Raw genomic sequence first — 25,015 nt, 5'->3', positions numbered from 1 at the left:
GTGCACTGAAGATTTTATGTGCAAGATGACTAGATCCAAACATGTATGTAACTGAGTATTAGCAGATCATAAGCAGAGCAACTGAAATTAATGTCTTTGTATGCTGAAAGTATATTGTTTCCAGGACACCGAAATAGCAAAATTTACACCTGCTATGCCCAGTTGCTTCACTGAAATCATATCAAAGATGAGGCTCCCTTTTCCCCATGCACATAGCATTATCAGTCCCATGGGAAAACTTAGGGGAAGTAGGAGCCAACAAGTTCATTGCTGCATCCTAGAGCAAGGTAGGATGAGAGGTGGCATTTCCATCCATACCATTCACACGAGGTCCATGTAAGCTGGTTGCTTTGCCAGCACCTTCTGTCTAACTCACGTGAGTTCTGTGATGGAATTAATTTGAGCAGTGACCACCGTAATGGAGATACAACACTATCCCCTGGAAATACCAGTCTGTCTTAACTCTACTGAATCCCATAGTCCAACAATAAATAACAGTCTTCACTCCTGTCTTGTGCAACCCTAATCTTAGCCTGACCACCAGAAAATTAGACATTTGACACAGTCCCATGCAAATACTAAACCTTACCCTCTCATCATAAGCTTTGAGGAGTTACAAACAAATTGTATCTTTCAGTCTTATTTTCAATAATTGTCACCTACCTGCAGCTCTGCCTTCCTCTGGCAGAGGAACTATGATGCTACTCAAGCTCCATAGGTAACACTGACTCATAAGAATCATAGCTTTACTTCTAGGCTTTTACTGGATTCAGAAAGGAATTATTATATTTAGTCCTCTAATACTGACCTTAACCCTTACTCTTTCCCTGGCAGAGCGCCTCAGTCATCTTACAAACCATATATTCCACACTGAGCTGCAGAAGCATGAATTTTCACCCCAAGTTTGTGGGCCATTCTGGATCGATCCATAAATTGCTTCAGTGTGATTCCACTACCCACAACCTCATCAGAAAACTAATCTGAAGCTTTCCATGTCGGAGTGAACTTAGTATTAGAAAAATGTTGGGTTTTCAAAATAGCTTGCTGGGGGAAGGCTGTTGTATCTGACCTCACAGTTCTATTTCTTCTAACCTACATTTCTATTTCCAGATGTTTGTTTTAAAAATTAAGTTAATGCTCTTCAAAATGTGACAGGCTGATTGTACAGAAGTGAAATTTTTCTGTCCAGAGAAGGCTCACCTGTCGAGGCTCATCATCACAAAAGCATTAGAGATATACACATGCTGTTGATTAATTGCAGTGCAAAATCTCAAGGGTAAAGTATTTCAGACCCCCACAATCCCTTAAGACATCAGGGTGCTTTTTCAGGAAATCCCCAAAATGTTTATGTTATACAACAAAATGTAATGTTGCACTCCTACCTTAAAACTTCTCAAACAGTTCATCCATAGCTGTCTGACAGCTTGTGAAGGAGGGTTGCCACCACCTGAATGCAAACCAAGGCTCTTGGTTAGAAATGAAATATTGGAACTGTCCTCATGGTTTTGAATCAAGAGGGTCCATTTGAACTACATGATCACATTCCAAGCTTTGGGGGAATATCTTGCAGGACCTTGTTAATAAGCATAATACTTGCATAAGAGTCATCATCATAGAAATCAAAGTTTGAGTAGGATTTTCCCCTCCTATAATCATTGCAGACAAACTCCCTCTCTTTTTTTCATAATTCACAAGTCAGTCAAGTCCAGACACAGAGTAATATTTCAGAAATCACAACTTTTTCTGTGGGCGCAAAATCTTTCATGACCTTTACAAACCCTTGTATGGAATATCTTATGGATATAGATGATGTTGCCAGAGTCTGTTTTTCCACCTTTGTTCACATAAGACTGGGACAGAATTTTTGCTAAATCAGAACCTGCTAACTATGCAGATATATTTATTTGTGCTTCTTTCCCTAAGGACACAGCATTCCAGTGAACAAGCTCATAAACTTTTAAAGAAAGCTTGATGTCGATGGAATATCCACAGCATTACGGTGTGCCATAATGCAGATTTTCAGATGAAAAATAACATTTGCTGCTCTGAGGCTATAAGCAGAGTTCTCTGAACCTCATTTCAAACTCAGTCACACGTCAGGAATGTGCAATTGTCCCCAAAATAGCAAAAGAAACCCAAAACAAAACAAGAAACTAAGCCCTCGTGCCCAAATAAGGGTCTTAAACATTTATTAAAGTAAAACTACACCTTACACCACCCCTTATCTACCTGCAGGATTTTGAATAAGTACACAGTGCCGCTCAAGAGCAACCTAAGGCAAAGTCTTAATGTCAGAAGAAGATTTGCAGCTTGTAAGAATGTCTGTTTCTAATTTACCGTGATGAAATTTTTGCTCATATTTCCAATTTCTGATGTTGGAGCAAATATCTGCAAAACCCTCTTAATGTGTAAGTAGGATCAATTGATCTATACACTAGCTACATGCAACTTTAAGGTACATCTTTCATGTTTCACATCATTCAGAGCCAAAAAAAATTTAAGATTTCAGTAAAAAGAATTTATTTTCTTAAAGAGGAAATTAAGGGAAGATGGAACAATGTTCATTTTAATAAACATACTCAGCCAATCCATTTAAACCAAAGCTACGTATTTGTTTCCCATAGGAACAAGCTTGAACATGTTAAGATGTAAATAACAGGAGGTTTTTGTTTCTGCTCACTGTAGGGAGTATGGCAATCATTCACTAACTTCAATTTCTAATTATTCACTCCTGTTGCACACCAAAAGAATACATTCTATCAAACATGTCAGGTACCAAGCAGTCAAGAAAATCAAAACCACTGACAGTCCATATGGACAGAAAACAAACTAGCCCCTGCAACAAAAACTAAATAGTGTCTACCCTTAGAACTGAAAAAGAGAGTTTCTCTGCGAGGACATTGCAAGAAGAGGTGGGAAAAAACATCTAAAGACGCATGATATCAGCTTGTCTTGCAAAATGTCATCATGTTGGACTAAACATACATAGAAAGCTGAGAAGACTGTGGCCTCAGTCATATTCTCTGGACTTTGAGCACAAATTTAAATTAAACGTTCAGTTTAGAGATCATCTTGGTATATCTTTCAGAAGTGCTCCCATCTACTCTATAGTTACACATTAACATTAGTTTCTTAAGCAAGTATGATCATGCCAAGATTAAGCAGGTGATTTATTTTTTTTAAACAGTGTTACATATGGAACCTAGAAGGTGCATTTGCATACATATATATATCTGTTTACATGCCAGTATATGTTAACTCCTGTATAGATATCAGCCATTGCTCTTACAGATGGGAGAGAGTCTGGTAACCAACGATTACCAAAGTATCATATGAAGACGTAGATTAGTTCAATCACAACTTGAAAACACTCTTTTTCTGTCAAACATCAATCATTTCATAAGTATGGAATCAAATGGACAACTTAACTTAGCAAAGGAAGCACTCTAAAGACCCTTTCACCTTCATTCAATTTTCCACATAGGTTCAGCATTGTCTCTGTATTAAAAAAATTCATCCTCCCTTCACCCACAGGGTCAGTAACCTAGCTGCTGCCTGGTGATAATGACAGGGGGATGAAAAGTGACAAGATGATCTACTAGATTATATTTCAGCATTAAGAATAATGAAAGACATATCCACACACAACAGAATGTGATTGTAAATATGTCTATGGGTAGTGGTGAGAAACAGCTCTACTGCACTGCTATGTACCTTCATTAGGAGGGCTGATCTCCATCTTCAAAGGTCATTTGAAAAGGAGCTGAACAGTGATTTGAGGAGCTAGCACAGATGTCAATATCCAGGCCCTTTCTAATGCTTCCAGTGAGTCACCTAGTGACAATGGGAAGTCACTTTGGCTCTGAAGGAATAGAAGAGATAGATTTGTGGAGGAGGGTGCCTGAGGAAGTGCACTGAAGTCAGAAGACCCACAAGAGTTAATAGCAAGTGAGACACTATTTGCTTCTTTTCCCACTCCCACCCGCCTTGAGATTTCTTCTCAGTTTTCAAAGTCTACCTTTTTTCTTCTTTTTAAGCATGGATTTTCTCATAGGAAAGCAGAAAGAATTCACACCTCTACTAAACGCTAACTGAAGACCTGACTAAACAGTCCATGGAAGCAAAGAAAGAAACACTTCACAAGATAAAAGGAAAGAACAGTTCCCCTCCTTGTTACATTGCCCACACCAGGTTTCCCTTTAATTGAGGTGAGAGGCCAGCTCTGTAATTCTAATTGTGCTGTAATTGTCTGCTGCGTACCTTTAACACCTGCCTGTGCCATAACGATCCATACCAGTTAAGAACTTTTTTTTTCCCCCCCCTTCATGTGGTGAGTACTGTTTCTTTTCAGCTTGTCACAGTTAATATTATCTTTGTTGACATCTCAGTTGGCAAAGGAGTCTCTCCTCAGTATTATGTTAATCATTTTAGAAGGTAAATACACAGTGCTAATCCCTAAAAGACAGACAAATGAAACATCACTGTGTACCTGACTATAGCCCTGAACCTGAAATGACAGAGCTATTTTGTCTGACTGCAATGACACTGTTCTCTCTCCTTCCATAAAATTATGCAACTATAAACCAAACCAGTGGTTCCATTATTTGAGCATCCAGCAAACAAAACTGGACATTATATCCTGGAACTTGGACGTCTGATATATGGACAGCTGCACCAAATGTTTGGTTGCTGGTAGACCATCTGCAAGATGTGTCACTGTAAATTGATTTATGGGGAATGGAAGGTAAAATTCTCTCGAGATACACAGTAAGTTAGACTCGCAATTCAAGAACATTTTCCTCTTAATTACTGCAGTAATACCGAAGATTGGGAAAAAACACTCAAAAACCACCCAGACACAGATGTTCCCCAGTTTTGGCTAGTGCTTGGTGATGGGCAGAACAATGAAAGTCCCAAACTTTCCTAACTTTCCTTTGGTAAAAGACCATGAGAATTTTGGGTCCTTGTCCAAGAGTTTGCATGTGATCCCATATCCCCAGTGCTCTTTTTTTTTTTTTTTTTTTTTTTTTTTTTAAGAGCAAATAAAAGTTTGAGAATATTTCATTTTCACTGAAATAAACAGTATCAGAATTAAACTAACTTTTCTGTTGAGACAAGACATTAGTATAAACTCTGCAGTCTTGTAGTCAATATAGTTCTACTGAAGTCGATAGTATTTTATTACACCAGAAACAAAATTGGTTTTCAGGCTCTTTTGCCCACTTTTGGCATCAAAATAAGCTAGCAGACCAATTCAAGCTACATGACAGTGGTCAACTGTATAACACATATAATTCAAAGATGGTTTAGTGCAGTGTGCCTCATCATTTGGGGTTGGTTATTCTGTATGCAAAGTCAGGTTGTTCACCTGACCAGAAAACAGCTTTGTGTCTGTTGCCAGGAAGGTGCAGGAGACAGCTCCTCCCCAAGCAAAGCAGAGTCGGGAGCCCAAGGTGACGCCAAAGCAGACACAGGGCAGTGGCCTCACTGAACAGAGGTGTTCAGTCCCATGGCACCTGAACAAAAGTAGGAGCTCAAGGCTGGTGATGCTAACCTGGCTAAGCTGCTGAGCCAGTGATCATCAGACAAATCTATAGCAATAAGGCACATTGAGGTCAAGCTGGAAAGTAAAGCCACAGGTCAGGGTTTATCAGTAAGGTACATGGCCAGGCATGGGCACGGCTGGGATGTAGCTGAAGCTTTCCTCTTAGCCTGTGCCTGATCTGCCTTGCGGCTCCAGAGCAAACAAGGGATCCTCTGATCAGTTCTTACACATCTTTTTACAGGAGTGTGATTCAAGGTGACACAGCCATGCCCTGAGTCCCTACAGCCATCCCACAGGGTGGCAGGCAAGAGGTCACACCTTGGGCCTGCACATCTATATAGGTTCTCCCTGACACTTTAGCAAGAGACAGGTGTGAACTCTATATATGTTAAGGTACAGATTTTAGATTGGGATAAAAAGCCAAGCTCTTGAGAAAAAATAATACTTTCCACATCTTAAGCAGTGACAATCTCAATGATTTTTATCTAGAAACCATAACTTTTATAATGTCTTTAAAAATTTCCCATGAAGAATATAGATCGCATAAATCAATATTTGCCAATAAAACCATAAGTTTTGCTCCAAACCTAACACTGAGCTAATACTATATTAGATACTTCGGTATGCCTGGTTTTCACAGGATTGAAGTACTGAAATATTAAAGGTTCTTCTCAAGATAGTCCTTGCTGAACAAAACCCAAGAAGTTTATCAAGATATATTTCCAGCCAATGGAGTTTGAACAAGTTTGCGACAAGGCATCTAGGTTCCTAAATATTTGAATCAAGGCTCTGAACCATGACAGGTAAAAGCATTCAATATAAAAGACACTACGAAAACAAAAAAAGCCAGTGGGCAAAATATAAAGGCTATGTGACATCCTGTAGTTACCTATGACAGCTTTATAGCATTCCAAGAATATAACAGATACAACAGAGATTGCTCCAGAACGTTAATTCTTGGCCATACTAGCTCAAAAGAAAAAAAAAAACAAAAACAAAAAACACACCAAACCACAAACACTATGATTTGATATTGATACTTACAGAAAAACTTACAGCCTTTCCCTGCCCCATCATAAACATCACATTATCTTCCTTTAACAGCCTCATCCTCTCCAGTACCACTTTTGAAAAAAGTTCCTTTTCCTGCCCATTCCATAAGGCTGGAATACAGACTGTTACCCATCCATACCACAACTCCTGCTTCTGATGTTAACATTCATGGGGACTAGCTAAAAAGCACAGTAATAAAAGCCCGTGAATATGAGAATATATAATAGATTTTTTCTCTTCTGGCTGTCTTTTTGAACCCTGAAAAAAAATTGTTTGAATTTTTGTGGTTATATATTGTTTTCCCTGTGTTAGGAGAATGAAATGACAATACCTTTAGCATATTTCTTCATCCTCACACAGAACTAGCTTGACAGGTTAGCTAATTTTACAAAAGATAACTTTAAGGTAAAAATGGAAATGGTGGCATTCTTAAAGAGGTGTGGATGGGGAGGAAAGCTTTGCTCTAAATAGTTGAAATCAAAAGAATTCTTCAGTAGCTCTTCTGTACAGTGAAATACGCACCTTCATAACTTTGTGTACCGCACCAACAAAACCATAGTGGTTCTCCCAAATTTGTATGTTAATATCTATGTACTCCAACTAAAATATGAAAAATTCTGAAGGGAAAGTACTAAAGTATTTACATTCATTCCATTCACTACTGCCAGAAACCGCAATTTCAAAACTGCTAAACAGAATTCAGTAAGAGAAACAAAACCAGGTACATCCAATTCAGAAATAAGCAAGCTCTCTAAGTGCCTTTTTAAAATACTAAGCTATAAACTGTCAGAAATAAAATATAATTGCACAGTTCATATCATTTAGGAAAGTTAGTCATGAAAGGCTCCAGGAAGCAAAAAATTCTTTGTGAAAAACACTGCACAGGTAAAGGCAGTGCTGCAGATGCAGCCAGACTTCATTAAACACATCAAGGAGTAAAACATTCTGAGCACAAGCTTAGTATTAAACGCATGACTCTTGTGAGAAGCTGCGGGTGACAAAATACAGCACTGCAGCAAATTACGACTGTAAGAGGAAAGGGACTTCACTCATTAATCATTTTGATCATTACCACTGTTGTTATATAATAAGCAGCATCTACAAAAGTGAACAACTTTAGGCTAAGTGAGATACATGCAGAGTAGACTACAGCCCCTGCCTCCCTGGGAGCACATCCCTGCCCAGGCTCCAGGACAGAAACAGTTCAAAACAGGTGGCCTCTCGTTCAGTGCACTAACAGCAATATTGGCTTCCACTTAGATCACACTTTTAGAGGCAAGAGAAACTCTTGTGAAGGTTAAAGATTTATTTCAGGCTGCTTGTATCGATTGGCTTCCTTAGGAAGGAGCCTGCTGCAGGGTTTCTCCTGAGGTGCTTCCCTCAGAACCAGCCTTTCCGGAGGCTGTTGCCCAAATTCAGGGTTCACACAGATAAGATACATGAATGACTGCTGAGGAATTCTTTAGCTTCAGTTTAGTGCCAGGCCTGCTGTCGCAGCCACAACTCCTGGCCATCCAAAATTGACAATTTCAAGTATTAAACCTAAAATATTACTGTTACAAAATTGCTTCAGAGAGAATTGTCACGAACCCAATGGGAGCTAGTGAAGGCAGAAAGTCATTCTAGTCACCACCCATAGCTCTCCAGGGGACCATGGTTTGTATAGATAATTCATCACACAGAAAGCAAGGGGGTAATTAAGATGTCTTACATAAAGAGCAGTTGAGAAGGGGAAGATTTGGTCCTGGCTACAATTCCCCTATCTGTGTCCTGACACACCAATGCTATTATCTGCCCTCTCATTACTTACTCTTAGCAAATGCTAAAACCTCCTAGCCTTTTCTTTGCTGATAAGTTATCATTACTGGCAACTGGCCCTAAGGTTAAAAATAGCCAGCGGCAGCACTCCATCCACGCTGCTTTCAGAAAAAAAACCCTTAAAAAAATAATAGAGCGAAACACTGTAAAACTCCTTCCTTTGTGTATTTGACAGGAAGCCCAGTTACACTTCAGGGTCAGAGCCACAGATAGGTTAGATGGCACAGGGACTATCACAGACATCCATAGAAATAAAACATGTAAAGATCATCAATTATTACACCATTTAAAATAAGTAATTTTTACTATAAAGACATTAGGAGTTCATTGATCCCTCCCATTCCTACCTGAATCCCAATAATGCTGTCTTCCTTGATTTATTAAAAGGAATTAACAGCTCATCTAAATCACTCCAAATCTCTGTAGTTCACCACTAAGATATCTGGGAATTTGGATTTGTAGGTGGAGGTTTCGCTTTTCCACTGAAAAAGCCTCTTTATATCCTCTCTTTAATGCTGAGCAGTTAAGTACTGTATGCAGAGCCTACCTGATAGCAGCATAACTCCTAAGAATGAATTATTGGAAGTCCATTCATTCATTCATTCATTCACAGAATTAAATGAAGAGGCTGGCGATATGATATCACTAAGATATCCCAAAAGAGATTTTGGTCAGGTACTTTGCACACAGCTCTTGGTGAAGCATAGATCTTATCAGGAAAAACACCATATGATCTCGTGTGCTTCTCCCACAAGAAGGAAGTTCACTTTTCCAAGGAGACAATAATTGAAATAACTAAGAAAAAATACTGAAATCTCCATTCTCTAGCCAATACACTGGACATATGTAGAGAGCAGCAATGAAGAATATAAGGAGGAACTTCTTGTCTGCTAGGGAAGAAATTACTGACAAAGCACTACCTTCCCCAAATAGTCAGCACTCAATAACTTCCACTGGAAAAAGAATGAAGAAACCAACCTCACAGCAGAGTCAATGACAGAATATTTAGAGAGTTAAAACCATTTTGTGAACAAGGCTGTACAGAACTACTAATTTGTTTAAAGTGCACTTGTAATTAGGGCTGCTCCCTCCTCATAGGCACATAAGGGCATGAAAACAGCAGAGATGGTCCAAAGTGGAAAACCACCTATCCCAGGTGTAGAGCCAGAGTACACCTATGTCCTGAAGGCAGTGGCAAGAATTTCCTGAGGCAAGCCTTTCACCTGGGTACTTAGAGAAAGGCATCACTCTGTTATTCAAAGGAATCTCTTGTCTAGGCAACCTTTTAATTTTTTTAATTTCCTTTTCCTCAAAAACGCATTCTCTATACAATTTAAGAAGGTTGATTTATTTTTGTTGTGATCATTGTAAAAAATATTATGCAAGTGGTTATCATACTTAAAAATAAACCTTTATGTTGTATACTTGGAAATTAAAAAAAACCCAAACCCTTGAATGTCAGTAATTATTACTACTAATTTTGAGGGTTTACAACCAATCCCATTGTTTAGTGAAACCACAGCAAGACGCAAAAAAAAAGAAGTAAAATACACCTCTTCCAGCCTCACCAGCTTCCTGAGTATCTTCTCAAAATGGGAAAGTACTAGTTTATGCTGAACAAAAGTACACTGCTGCATCATCTTAAGAGCACATAGCTGAAAAAAGGCCAGTAATATACAGCAACTGCAGTTCTCACAGTGCATCAGGCAAACCTGAGAAGGAGATGATAGAAGTGAACCACCACCAGTATATGGCTCAGGTTAGGGTGATCGATCGTTATTGCCATGTGTTTTTGGAATGAAAAATCCCCAGAGATGATAGGACAGATAACAAAGACCACAGAACTGTAAGCCGCCTCATACTAACACGCGGCCACCACCAGAATACAGAGAATAAAGATCCTAAGTCCAACCCTACAATCCACACTCCCACTTCACAGTACCTCCACATGTTACTGCATTGCATGTATTATTGTATATACATGCACATAGATTTACAATTTGCAGGTCCAGATCTGGACACAGAAATGACAGCCCTTTAAAGGAGGACAAGAGGTAGAAAAACTTTCTTCCAAACACCGAAAGTCATTTACTTGAACCTTTAATTTCTTTTTTATAAATTAGCATTTTGAGAATGAATAAGGCACAAAATGTGTCTTGATTTTGAAGAGCTTATTTAACTCTGATGTGGTCTTTCATATGGAAATCAGACAGTATTTCTTCTCCTGAACAAACCTTATGTTCAGTTTATATGGAAATCTAGATTTACACATCCCTAAGAAAAGTAACCCCCCTATTCATTTCCAAACTCATTTTGAAATACAACCCAGACTCTGGTGATTTAAGTGATTGACCCACTGCCACCTACAATCTATGCAAATACAGCCAGCTTTGGCAAACCTTAGTCTTCTGCTCTTCCAGGATTTCTGCATGTTGTTTAGACAGAAGTTCACTCAAAATGGTTACTACAAATCAGCAGTGCGCAGCTGGTGTTTTTTGTGCTTTTGCTAAACAAAATCTGGAATTCCTAACGTTTTTGGCTTTCCACATATTGGGAAGATAAAATACTGATTTAACAGCTCGGCTAACTGGAAACAGACCAGAATCACCCAAACCATACATTTTTGTGACAAGAATGTATAATCAGCAACATATCAGAACAAATGAGCGTCATCCATGCCAAACTCCACAGAATCCACATTTGCTTAGCACCTAATATTTGACAAATATCTACCCTAACATGCTGATCCAGGTGAGCATTAAACAACTGTGAGCTGAGGATGTTGCTTCTAAAAATTCGTGTGGAGTAATACAATGCACGTTACAAAATAATCCTTTTGTCTCATTGTTACAATGCATCTAAACCACAATGTAATTTTCACTCACAGTACTTATTTTTTTTTCCCCACTCTTCTTTCCCTATGAACATTCATATCAGAGATTTTTCTGGCATTTGATTATTTGCAAAAGTTTAGAGTCTGGAACTGACATGACACATTTGGGAGATGGACCATTCACATAGGAACAACTATGGATCTACTTCTGCCAATTAATGTCCTCTCCAAACAGAATAGTAATAAGTGACCTGGGAAACCAGATCCACAGCATTAAGAGCAAGGCATAGGAAACAGTTAAAACTAGGCTGACTACTCCTTAAATTAAGACAGTGACTCAAATTCCCCAGTAGTGTTGGGGAACAGCGAGGGCCAGGGAAACAGAGCCAAGAGTTGATGGTGGCCACAATACAGGACATGCCTTTACCACCTGGGCACAGTCCCACAGGGTCTGAACACATCAGACAGACCTGGGGACTGGTAAAAGGGTCCTTCAATAGCCACAGACCCAGAAAGTGATGAATGAAGTCCAAGGGTCCAACCACAGGCTTCAGTCAGGAGGCAAAGAAGACAGAGCTGGAGATAAGGCTATAACACACAACTAAGGGGTTCATCCAAGAGATGATCTACATGCAGCACATGGCAAAGATCCAGCCAGGAGGCAGAGAAAGAGGCAGACAAACCCATAACAGCTCCTGAAAACCAAAGGCCCCAGGCTGAGCTTAAATGGGTGTGGGTGGAGGCCGCAGATGGGGTTGCTCAGAGCCAATGAAGTCTGTTAGTGCCCTGAGGGCCCTCACAAGAATGAGACAATGTCACCTTGTTTAAGGACCTTCCTCTGTACATGTCATCCACATAGCAGTAGATGAGCTTCCTCTTGTTTAAGGAATTTTCTTATAGATCATCTGGTTGCTTACATGTTACACACGAACAATAACATAAAGACCCTATTGTGATCAATAAAAGCTTCAGTGCGGTCAGAATTTCACTCAATATGTAGTCAGCGTTCTGTTTGGAGCTTCAAAAATGAGGACCTGCACAAGCCTTTGGTTTTGCAGAGCTGTGTGTGCATTAAACCCATTAGTTCTAAACATACAAAGCTGTATTTGAGTTTGTGTGGCAAGGTTTTCATAACAGGAGGGCTACAAGGGTGGCTTCTGTAAGAAGCTGCTAGAAGCTTCCCTCCATGTCTGGTAGAGCCAATACCAGTTGGCTCCAAGACAGACCCACCGCTGGCCAAAGCTGAGCCCATCAGTGACGGTGGTAGCACCTCTGGGATAACATATCTAAGAAGGGGGGAAAAAAAACACCTGTGGAACTGCAGCAAAGAGGCAAGTGAGAACATGTGAGAGCAACAGCCCTGCAGACACTCAGAGCAGGAGGTCCTCCAAGCACTGGAGCAGAGATTCCTCTGCAGCCCGTGGTAAAGTCCATGGTGAGGCAGGCTGTTCCTCTGCAGCCCATGAAGGCCCATAGTGAAGCAGACACCCCCAAGCCTTTTGTTGTATTTTCTCTCCCCTGTCAAGCTGAGGAGGGGAGTGACAGAACAGCTTGGTGGGTATCTGGTGTCCAGCCAGGGTCAACCCACCATAGAAACTTACGATCAAAAGTTTTGTGTGCTATCATCAAAACCTACATGTTAGGGGCTACATACGTTCATCTTCTGTGCTAGCAGAGATCTCAGAGAACCAAATACAATGGCTTTGGTTGAAAGCATTAATGTTGGATCCCTTTATATCCAGGTGGACATGTTCTCTCCTTTTCCATTTTCACAGGACACACTGGATGCTGGAAGAACCGTCACTCACCATACATTGCAAACATCCCCAGATGTCCTCCAGGGTAACACAAAGGCAGGTAAAACAATGTAGCTCTCTGAGACTGTTTTCTGAGGGCTTTAATTTTTAAGAGCATTAGCTACAAGTGAGTTAACACACATCAGCAATCCAGTAGCTGCCAAGAAAGCCAGTCACAAGATCATTATGGTGGAGAACACGTTCTTGTATTTGTACACCTCAGCAGCATTACAATGACTAAATGCATACAAATGTCTAAAGACAGTGTAAACTGCACTTGATCATGTATTTTACAATTAAAAAAAAAAGCCACCCTTTTCCTTGTATTTCATTTGCAATTAACAGTTGCAGAGCTGAAGGACAATAAATGTGTTGCAGAGTTAAATTGTTGCTGAATTTGAAATGTTGATGTTTGATCCTATGGAATAGAAATTAATTCTAAAGCACTGCTATGAAAAACTTATTAAATGGAAACGCTCCAGTAGGATAAGCTAGGCACTGTGTATGCACATGTATTTCTGAGGTGCCTGGAATTGTTCCATGGTTCTTTGGTAGTTTTCTAGTGAATTTCTGGGAACCAGTATATTTTCCTTCTCCTTGCCCCTGCCCTGCCCCCCCCCCCCCCCCCCCCCGACTTCATTTGTTGTTGTTAAATATTACTCTTACTCCGTTCTCTGTACAGACCCATAGCAGTTCAAGCCACCCTTTGGTAGCCATTCAGAAATCTCTGAAACAAGGACATTCAGATCACCTTTCTGCTGCATAGATGTTTAATCCTAGACCCATCAAATTCAGAGCAAAATTCTAGCTGCTTTCTATAGCATTGAATGAAAATAGTCTGAAGTCAATGGAAAATTTCTATGTACTCCAACAAGGCAGGATTCTAATACAATTGCCAACAGAGATTATTAATACAATATGAAGTTTCTTACCTTTAGGATCACTCTCTGAAACAAAGACTGCTAGTGTTCACACAGCATTTTAAGCATCAATTAATTATGATTTATAACTGGGCAGAACTGTGCTAGATGGGATGGACATGTGACAACTGACAGGAGCCTGTTTTGTCCAGCTTAAGAAAAGAAGGCTCAGGGAGACCTTGTTGCTGTCTACAACTGCCTCATGTGACAGTGTAGAGAAGAGTCAGACTCTTCAGCTACACAGCGGGTGGAGGAGAGGCAAGCAGGAACTTGGGACACTTCCATTAGAAAAAAAAATATAATTACTGTCAGAGTGGTCAAACACTGGCCCAGAGGGGTTGTGGGATTGAACTTGTTTTGAGCAGGGGTTTGGACTAGAAACCTCCAGAAGTTACTTTCAGCCCTGGTGATTCTCTGCAGCTTCACCAACATAAGCTCCCCACTACAGATCCAGAAACACTTTCAGACTTGTCAAATTGGGGTCATGCTCATTTGACCAGAAACAGGAATCTAGAAGGAAGATGTAGATATAAGAAAAATGACTGAAGTGAGAAGATAATTTCCTCAGACCAAGAAGGAAGAATAAGAAAAACTGTGCAGTTTTTTTTATACATGAAAGATGAGCTTCTCACTTCACATCTCACTGCCAATAAACTAGCCTTGCCACTGTCTCCAGGAAACTTACTCCAATTTATGCTGATGTAGCTAGAAATTGCATCCAGTCTAGAGAATTTTCCAAACTTTTCCATAAAGCATCACCCCCACACCATCCCACTGGCACTTTGCCTTAGCAGTATTCAGCATTTTAAGTCTCACTGCAAAAGCTTAAGCATACTTTAATTTTGATGTCTGTATTTTTAATTCTGCCCTGGGTAACACTTAGAAGGCACTGCTAAACTCAGAAAATATTGGGTTTTTTTAAGGCACTATATATGTGTTTTTGCCAAGGACATCGGAAATTTTACAAGCTACTTATTCTTTTGAAGTGTCTGGTCCTTTCATTTATTCCCTACCTGAAATTATAATCATCCCAAGGTGCATAATCATTCCTGCAGCAACCAATTGATTTCATAGATTATTCTTTCATCGGAGGAATAAGCAGAAGATGATGAAACCTGCAGGAAAGAAAAGCATCCTTGAAAACTTTCCCCCATCCCTAGCTAAAAAAAACCAGAACAGCAGGCAAACTATATATGCAACAATTTCCAAAGTTTTCCTGAGAAACAAGTAGTCAAATGATAGTCCTTATTCAGCAAAGTAATGAAATATCTGGACAATCTGAGCATTGTGAGTGTTGATGCATCAGCAGATGCCTCTCTGAACTGAAGCCATTGTTGAGCTACACTGTCCCCTGTCCTTTTCTGATTTTCACTGACCAAGACTCCTTATATAGCAGATATCAAGAGAGCTAAGCAGGCTTCATGGGTACTACCAAGTGGTGCATGCCACCCACAAGTGGAAAGTTAGCATAACTCCATGTAGCACTGCCATCTTCCAAGCATCTGAGTTAGGGCAGTCCTAACATCTCCCGAATGCCATTTAACCCAGCACCCTATGGGAATGAAGTTGAACCATAGTCCCCTCTACACATCTGCATCAGGTAATGGAGGCACCTGAGGTATAGTCTCTTTCCACATTACCTCCCTTCTCTTGCTCTCCTACTTCCCAGAGTAAGCTATCACACCCTCTTATCAGATACAATCCTGCTCTTTACACTGACTGAATCAGAAATACAAAGAGCAGGTGCTTCCTAGTGACAGCCTAACACAATGGCTCTTAATCTTATGCATGCCACAGCCACTTTCACACAAGGTCAACTGCACCTATAATTTACACAAGCTGAACCCTCAGCTACCACCTTATACAGCCTTGCAAATGCATAGGCTGCACAAAACTGTATTGTTAATTAATTTGTCAAGCAAGTGCTAGGGAAAAACAACACTGGTAATTTATACCATAGATATTCAAATGAAACATCTTGCCTGAGTAATTTAATGTCAGAAAGTAGATCAGTGGCAAAGCAGAACAAAGAATTGGAGTCTTCCACCAGCTATTTCTTGTAGGAACATTACTGCAACATGTTATAAGCTAAATTCAGACCAGTAAAAACATATGGTCCTTCACTGAACTCATCTGGCCAGATTTTGGCATTAAAAGTGGTTGTGAAATTATACACGCACATCCTATATAAAGAGACTCTGGGATGATGAAGGATGCTAGAATTCAACCAGAAAAGATCTGTGTGTTATCTCAAAAGGGCAGATATAGAACAGCTATTGGAAATATATGTTCCATCCTAGTTCTTTGCAAAAAAAAAGCAGTACTGGTCACCCCACAACCTCCTTTTCTTTCTCCTCTCTTTACCACACTTAGTACTGTCAGAGGTATTGGGACCCTCATCCTTTGTTACTTGCAGTCCTCTCCACAATAGAACTTGTTGGTTGTAGTTGTTGTTGTTACTTCTTTCATGTCTGAAATTGAACTTCACTTTTAAAAAATGCTGCTTGGGTGATACTGCAGTGTTTTGCCAGCATTATCTTAGATTCAGTTGACTTTTAAACAAATCAAAAGTACGATTCCCTGGCTTCGTGACTGTGCAATGGGCTTCACAGTCACTGACACTGTAAGATAGAATGAATGCTTGCAGTCCTGGCAGAGTACTCTGTTTGAAAGTCCCAGAAGCTTCAGTTCCAACTGGGACAGCACCTCATCTCTGCTGCAGTGAGTTTTGGAGACTTGGTGAGAACTGCAGAATTTCTGATCTTGGATTAAAATCTATCTCAAAACCTGGTGTTCTGGAGTCCTGCCCTGCAAAAGGACTTCCTCAAGACTCAAGACTTCCAGTACCTATCAGAGGTCTGGGACAGCTGACATAAAGAAACTAAAGTTTCTCAGTCCAGAATCCGATACAATGTTTCTTGTTTTCCACGGCTTGGAAAGCTCTCACCTATGCAGTCAAGCAGGAGCGAAGAAAAAGGAATTCTTACTGGTGGCAGAAGTTAGGTAAAGCATTTCAAATCTTGCTGACAAGAAAATGTTTTATAAACTATAAGAAACATATCCTTAGATGTATTCACAACAGATGATGGGACAAACTGCACCTCTATGAATAAAGAGGAAGAGTTAAATAACGGTTCAAAAGAACTACTTCATTTTCCAGGAGTATTGCCAGTTAGGATGTGATAGCCACATGAAATAGGCCTTATCAGCATCTAGATGATCCATTTTCCTGGCTTGTTTGTCTTAGGATGATTCAGTGTGGTAAACCAGTGTATTTCTGAATGAGTGCTGGTAGAGCAAAACTCTTACTTAATTAGGAGGGCATAAATGTCATCCATAAATGCTTAATAAATTCTGTGTCATTAATGCCACTAATCTCTTTCTCCCTTTTCCTCCATCAGGCATTTTCTACTATTTCTTTTTTTAAATAATTTGTAATTTTGAAATAAATGTAAATGAGAGATTCAGAAAGCTTAGTACAATCTAGGTGTCTTATTCCTTATGCAGTTATGAGTAAGGAATGCTTGGTAAAACTTGTATGTAAAGTAAGTGAGAAATAAAACCAATTTTTTTCAGACTTTCCCCATAGAATATTTATTGACTATAGATCACCTTATTCTACTAAAGGATAAATAAAACTGTAAAACTGGACCCAGAAAGCAAGCCAGCTCCAGGTTGTTATTCTGCATTTGTGCAGAATTATAATAAATGACTGTGAATTGCTGACTCAGCTTCCAGTTTACTAATTTAGCAGCACCTTAACTCTTTCACAGGAACTGCTCAGTGGGATGAAACTAACACTGTAACAGCGTTCAGTTGGTACGTACTAATCCAATCACCTAGTGTGACAGTCAGTCTAACCAATCTAAAAAATATAGGATGGGTTAGAGGCAATCATGATTAACCTATCCAGAGTATTATACTATAACCATAAAACAGTAGGCATATCTCATTATTAAAAAATCATTAAACTTTTCAGCCTATCTCTGGTGGAGGATCAGTTTTCAAAGGAATGAACACAACTCATATCCCAGCAAGTGAAACTATGGGTAACTTTAAAAGGGAAAAAAGTAGTAGAAAAAGTAGACTAGCTTACCCAACACAGGTTTTGTGACTGGAGAGAGGACTGACAGCCAGCACATCTGGCTTTGAAATCCCACATTTTTCATTTATCTCCTGGGAATCCATGAACAAGTCACTTCTCTTGCCTTGACTCCCTTGTGAATTAACTGGAACTGATGCATATGTGATGGGAATGTGACAATCCTGATGTGAATACCAGTTGAAAAGATTTTCAAAATCTCATATTGGAATGGATGGGCAGGACCAACCTCCTAGTTGTTTAATGAAAATTGGTTTTAATCACAACTTGGATTAATTCTTTCTCCTCTCAAGAAAGTTCAAGTTAGTAGCTGTCGGGAAGCTTGAAAATCGTATCAGCGGCCATAAAGACCAGCTACATGTCCATTACACTATCACCCAGTTAGAAATGCAGTACAGGGACTGCCAAATTACCAGCTGGCTAATGCTTCAAAACCCAGGACAGAGTGCATTACAACCCAGTAAGGAAGGAGACCATTTCTAAAGGATAGTAATCATACCCTGAATGCCACATAGTAATTGTTCAATGGTTTTCAGCTGTAAAAATATACTAATAGGATTAACAAACCAAGATAAAAAAAAAATTTGAAACAATGATGAATACAGACACAATAGCTCATTGAAGCAGAGATATTTCCACATGGCAGCCAAACATGAGCTAGGAAGCATTGCAGTGTCTTTTCTGAATACAAAGAAATAAGCAAGTGCCCAGCAGCAGACCTTACCTTAAAGCTGTACTTATACAGGGAGAGAAACTCAGTATTAGTTAGGGGCAAGGACTGTGAGGTTGAAGCAAACAAATCTGTACCATCTCATCTCATTTACAGACACTGAATACTTTTTTTTTTTTTTTTGACACTTTGGCCAAAAGTGTTGACTGTCCTGTTACACTTTTAAAAAAGACTGTGGTCTGTGATGGAGGCCATGTTTTTTGGCTGTTGTACTTCATTATTTCTCTGGATACCTTCACTCCACACCTTTTGCTAAGAACTGCAAAAAACCCCAGGATCTGTCATTATTCTGACTGAGTTTTCCTGAGTAATCCTGCTCCTACTTGGAAATTAATAATAAAAACTCCCTCAGCTTTCTCTGGATTCTCTTCAAATATCACCTAAAAATACCAAAATGGTATGCATCCATTCTCTCTGCCCTCAAGTTACCAACCAATACTGCTGACTAGATATATCCACACAGGTGACATGGTATGAGAGTTTATATTCCAAGGCTGAGAAAGAATGATGGCACAACGTCTGTTTCGGTTCAGTGCAGCAGCTGAAAATTCCTGTCGTAGTTTAACCCCTGCTGGCACCCAAGCACCACACAGCTGCTCGCTCACTCCCCCCATAGTGGGATGGGGGAGAGAATCAGAAGGGTAAAAGTGAGAAAACTTGTGGATCGAGATAAACAGATTAGTAGAAAGAGCAAAAGCCACGCATGCAAGCAAATAATAAAAAAATCCCATCAGCAGGCAGGTGTTCAGCCATCCCCAGGAAAGCAGGGCTCCATCTCTTCTAACGGTGAAGACAAACGCCACCACTCCAAATGTCTTTCCCTTCCTTCTTCTTCCACCAGCTTACCCAACATGATGTTTTATGGTATGGAATACCCCTTTGGCTAGTTTGGGTCAGCTGTCCTGGCTGTGTCCCCTCTCACTTTCTGGTGCCCCTCCACACTTCTCACTGGAAAGGCCTGAGAAACTGCAAAGTCCTTGACTTTAATAAATAAATAAACATTACCTGCAACAACTAAAAACATCAGCATGTTGTCAACTTTGTTCCCACACCAAATCCAAAACACAACACTGGACCAGCTACTAAGAAAAAAAATCCATCCCAGCTGAAATCAGGACAGTTAGCTTCATCTCATGTGAAACCTAGCCTGTTGAGTCCATCAGATGTGAAACTGAAGGCAAAAACCAGACATTGTTGCAGTAGATAGCAAAACACAGAGCAGGCCAAGAGTAGGATGGAAAAAGAGAGGACCTGCTGGCAAAAATTTTATTTCTTTTTTTTTCTTTTCCACCAGAAAATCAGACTGGCCAGGAAATGCCATTGACCTCTAGAAAGTAACCTCCTGATCCTTACATTCTCCTCAGACCACACTGGCTTGCAGGGTTACCATACAGGCAGCTACATCTTTTAGGGTATGTAATGGAAAGTTAGCAACACAATAGCTGGCAAGGTGGGTCATTTTGTGTTAAGTGGATTCCAAAAGGGATGGTTCAAGGAACAATGGCTTGGATGCTTTATTCAGTGTTCTGTTAGTTTAGTTGCACAAACATAGGTTTGTTACTTTAATTCACAAGTCACAGCTGATGTGAAAAGTGCATTTGGTGTGGATGAAAGGCCCATGTAAGTGTCTAGCTGTCAGCCACTGATGTTATTTTGTTTACCTCCTGCAAACCACACCTTTCTGTTTGAGAGAACATATACCTTGTCTAAAGAGCAATCACAGGTCAAGCTGGTGTTTTGAGATGTGCATTATACTAACATAAAATAGGCTGCAAGAAGCTGAGAATTACTACAGAGCTGCTGTGAACAAGATCAGATTGTTGGATGGGTCCCATCTGACACAGGGAAAAGGGGTCACACACTGCACAGAATCACAAAGGTTTCAGTTGTGAAGACTTCAGAAGAGGGAAGCACTTCAGAGATATTTATTCCTTCTCATTCTTGCCTGCCTTTTTTTTTTTTTTTTTTTTGTGAGGAGGGTTGAGTAGCTGGCCACGTAGAAAGCTGCTCTTAATGCAGAACAGCCTACAACAGCAATTTCTATGATGCTAGGACCTGGCACAGATACTGTACCATGGCCAGGAAGGACACCGTCCCAGAAAAGAAGAGAAAAGTTAGCAAAAAAACACTTGTTCAGTTATAGGACCAGCATAAAGTGGTTTTAAAAATATTATTGATATATGGACTTTTCAATCTGGCATGCAGCAGAAGATCAAACTAGTTCATCCTAGTAATCATCTCCCACCCAACTCCCATACTAGCTACTTGAAAATGTGCTTCTTCACCATCTCCTCCCTCATTATTTATCTCATACTAGTCATTTCCATTTTCTTCACTGTAACAACTGTTATGCTGCAGCTCCATGTAAGAACAAAACTATTCAATCAAATCATCACTGTTAAGTATGATACTGCAAGTATGCAATTCTGATGTCCTTTTCAAGTTTAAGCTAGACATACTTTTTTATGCTGGCAAGCTCAAAGGAAGAATGCCTCTTAGGGTAACCCTTATAATTTATATGCAGCACAAATCATGGAGAAAATTGAAAGCCCAATGTATGCCTCTAAAAATTATGAAAAGAAGAATGCTTGGATCAAATATTAGTAGACTGTATAATTTAACCAAATTACTTAAATCACTGAGGTCCATACATAACCTTTTTGATCTAGTACAGATTAGATTTCATATAATTGGAACACTGACAGGAAATCTATGCTTGCTTTTCTTCTCATTATTTAAATGTTCACCCTGAGAAATAATTCTGAACATATTAACAGCTTGTTGACTGTACTATATTCTTCTTGTAATATTGCAAAGAGGTGACAACTACATGTAGTTTAATGCTGCAGAGAATAAGACTGAAAGGGGAAAGTCAGATGAACAAAACTAGATAATTTTGTTAGTAAGTTGCTTTTGCTGTCTCTTTAGGGTAGGAAATACATCTGCTTTCATATTTGTATGTGCCCAGTGAACATATTCTAAGCCTAAAAACACCTTTAAGGCACTGCAGAAGAAAATGCACATTCTTCATACCTTCAAAGTTAACTCGGTGAATTATGCTAAGTAACTTGTGATTCTTACAAAAGACAAGGTAAATATTTTTTTTATTGCACAAGGTAATCATCAGAGAGAAGATTCATGTTTGATGTTCCACAGCCTCACTTTCATTGAGATTCAATAACAGCACAGATCTAACCTGACTCTGTTTACCCAGCAAAAGAACGTTAAAGGCAGGCTCATGCTCCCCAGGTGGCAAGCCCAGCAGAGAATCAGGTTTTGCAGATCAGAGATGTCAGAGTCTGAAGCAAGCAAGCACCAGATGTTTCTATACATCACAGCAAAACAATTTATGATTTCTTGCAAGGCAGGTCACTGGGACTTTTGGAGACCAGTAGTTTGAATGCATTTGTGCGTGCACACGCACAAGCATGTATATATACAGCTGAGTCACAGATGTGACACTAAGACAGAGGTGCAGTACAACAAATGACCATTTGCCTGTTTTTCTTCCTCCATTCCATCTTGTACTAGTTTTCCAAAAAAGGTCCTCAGTTTTTCCTGGCAAGGTTACTGTCACAGACAACATACTAGCCAAAACTATTACAAACATGTCTCAGGAAAGAAACAGCTTTACTACCAGCTGTAAATACAAAACACTGTCTGTTGCAGCACAAACTAGTAGGCTACAACGAGGCTTTTACCATTGGTCAGATTCTACTGTCTGTCTTGTTTCTTCAAACTCTTTAGGCCAGTCCCCCTGCTTCTTCTTAGCTCACTCTTCCAGATCTCTCTTCATTGGCTGCTCCCCTTTCATACGGCCCTTAGAGCTATTTAACTACTTAGCAGGAACCAGCCACACCTGCACCTTATCCACATCAGCCAACCCACCGCCCCTGAAGCCAGCCCACAGCTGTATATTGTTAATTAACCCAGCTTCATTTCTCTACAACTGCCAGAGTAGCTTTGCTGGATGCATCTAACATTACTTTAAAATAAGAGAAAAAAATAGTACCAGAGATACGCAAAGTGTAAGAAGGAACAGCTAATTTATGAGTTTCACTTTCATCTAGCTTTTGTTAATGATCCCTTGACTAATATAAAGAGGAAGACCTCAAGCACTGTACAAACTACCTCTGTGCAGCAATTTTATAGTATACAAACCTCACATACTCAGTTTGGCCCTTCTACCCCACTTGATATCTGTCCGCACAGATAAATGGATAGTTTATAGACAACTATACTTCACAAGGGCTCTGATTTTTTTACCATTTAACTGGAGTTCTTCCTATGGAAATGGAGCTAAGGGAACCTGGTACTCTGTTAAACAGCTGTTGTGATTTCCATTTTATTAAGCGAGTCTATTCAATGTGCACTCTTAGCCAAATACCTGGCCAGTGTTATGAAGACCAAGTGTTTGAAAGAAGCTTTCCTTTGCTTAAATCCTTGTGTTGGAAATGTTACAGTTTCTGCCACAGCTTCACAGTTGGATATGTCACAGTTTCCAAGGTACATTAACACTGTTGATATGACTGACATTTTTTCATGCAGCAGGACCATGTTCACATGAAGGAAATTTTTTTAGTATTCAGGATCAGAGAACTTCCTTTTTCTTTTCAGGAATCAATATATTTATTAAGCAAAATCAGGGTCTCAGGCCAAAACTTCATCCTTTAATCAGCAGCAATGAACACAAAGGGTGAAAACTTATCCAAATCCCTGACTATGTGAAGAAACAAACCAGCATGAGCTTCTGGCACAGAGTGCTGAGAAAGCACGCCTTCCAGCTGCATGTTCAGTGTATTCTTCCCACATCAAAGTATGTGATCCTAAGTGAGGAGCTGTTGTCTCTTCCCTTTGAAAAGTTCCCACAGCTCTCAAGTCTTTGAGATATGCATCTCTGTCGCAGGAAAATATGTCTGTGGTCATAGGGACTGGAAGTTTGGTCATCTCCACTCTTACAGAACAAAGCCCCTTAAGTGTTGCTTTCCAGGCAGTACTATTGGAAAGAAGCCAAAGGTTGAACTGTTCCTTAGCCTGAAGTCTGTGCACTTGAAATCCAAAGGTTTTTTCCCCTTTTCCAAGAAGACAAGGATAAGGAGGTATAGGTGGCAGATTTTGATTTCTGTGTGTAAGTGGTAAAAGGCATTTGAACTCCACTACCTACACACTGGTAGTGTCTGTCCTTGAAATATGTGTCACTAGGGGAGGTGGAGAAATGTTTGTGCGTAAAGGCAGTAGAGACAAAGAACACTTTCAGGACCATGAATCCACACATCTGTGGATTTACACATGACTCCTGAACTGGGAAGAAAGTTAGGTCAGCTTTTATTGAGATTAGGCTTGTTTTGTGCTGTTGGTTTGGTTTTTTTTTAATACAGTTGAAGCATCCTACCTTTCTTAATAAGGTTTTTTTAATGCTTAAGATCTTTATACTAACTCAATTTTTAATTTGCTGAATAAGTATTGTAGGGACTTTAATAAGTTGTTTCATTCAAATCAATTCAATGGCTGTTGTAACAGGGCCGTCTTACATGTAGTACTAATACAAGTGTTATCCACATGACCAGAAGTGGAAATCATTCTCCCAGTAGAAATCTTGGCAGTGAAGAGCAGCATCAGACAAATTAAATTCAGCATTACTTGGTAGTAGTCAGCCATGAAAACTAAAATGGTCAAAAATGAAAAACAAATTGATACAAAATTCAAGTAAGAGCCTCTAACCATACAATAGTATGGCATGGATACACATTTCTTTATGGTCTGAACTGGTGATCAACTTATGCTCTGGACATCTGAAGGACAAAAGGCTTCCTGAACAGTACTGTAGAAATCCTATTCAGAAAAGTCTCCATTTTGAGCTTTAAAAAAAAAAAACCAAACAACTAACACTTATAGGGAAGTTTATTATTGGGTTAAAATGCAAGGAATAATGATTGGGGCAAAGAACTAGAAAATGGAGCTGGCACATTTCCTACTTCTTTTCTAACTAAATGAATTATCTCACCAGTAGTAACAGACATTCACAGGCAGAAAAAGGTATACCCACACTGAAACTTTTAGCAGTAACAAGTCAGGGAGGATGGGTCCTGGAGGGATTTCAGTCACAGTATCAGAACACTCCAACTCAGCTCATTCATTCAGCTTCTTGTGCAGCTACACTTAGCTTCATGTTACTGCTCTGCACTGCAATCACAGGGTGCTTCAACTGACGATGCCAG

The 25,015-nt window shown here is 39.7% G+C and overlaps 2 protein-coding genes across 3 annotated transcripts in view; one reads left to right on the top strand and one right to left on the bottom strand.

Annotated features, from left to right (window-relative positions):
- The window catches only part of CPNE4 (copine 4), a 317,905-nt gene that overhangs the window by 266,376 nt on the left and 26,514 nt on the right, over window positions 1-25,015 (bottom strand). The window contains exon 1 of one of the 2 annotated variants that reach the window (XM_080387244.1): window positions 1,383-1,404. The exons of the other annotated variant lie outside the window; for it this stretch is intronic. The gene's annotated coding sequence lies outside the window, so the exon portion shown is untranslated. Of the gene's footprint in view, window positions 1-1,382; window positions 1,405-25,015 lie in introns of those variants that run through there. 2 annotated transcript variants of the gene reach the window in all.
- LOC308062166 (prostatic acid phosphatase-like) overlaps window positions 7,079-25,015 on the top strand; it is a 44,326-nt gene continuing 26,389 nt past the window's right edge. Inside the window, exon 1 of the mRNA XM_080383223.1 lies at window positions 7,079-25,015. This exon is cut by the window's right edge and continues 16,256 nt beyond it. The gene's annotated coding sequence lies outside the window, so the exon portion shown is untranslated.

Source organism: Falco punctatus (genome assembly GCF_963210335.1).
Source record: "Falco punctatus genome assembly, chromosome: 4".
NCBI lineage: Eukaryota > Metazoa > Chordata > Aves > Falconiformes > Falconidae > Falco > Falco punctatus.
Note: the sequence above shows the minus strand (reverse complement) of the source record. Positions and strands in the feature narration are given on the sequence as shown.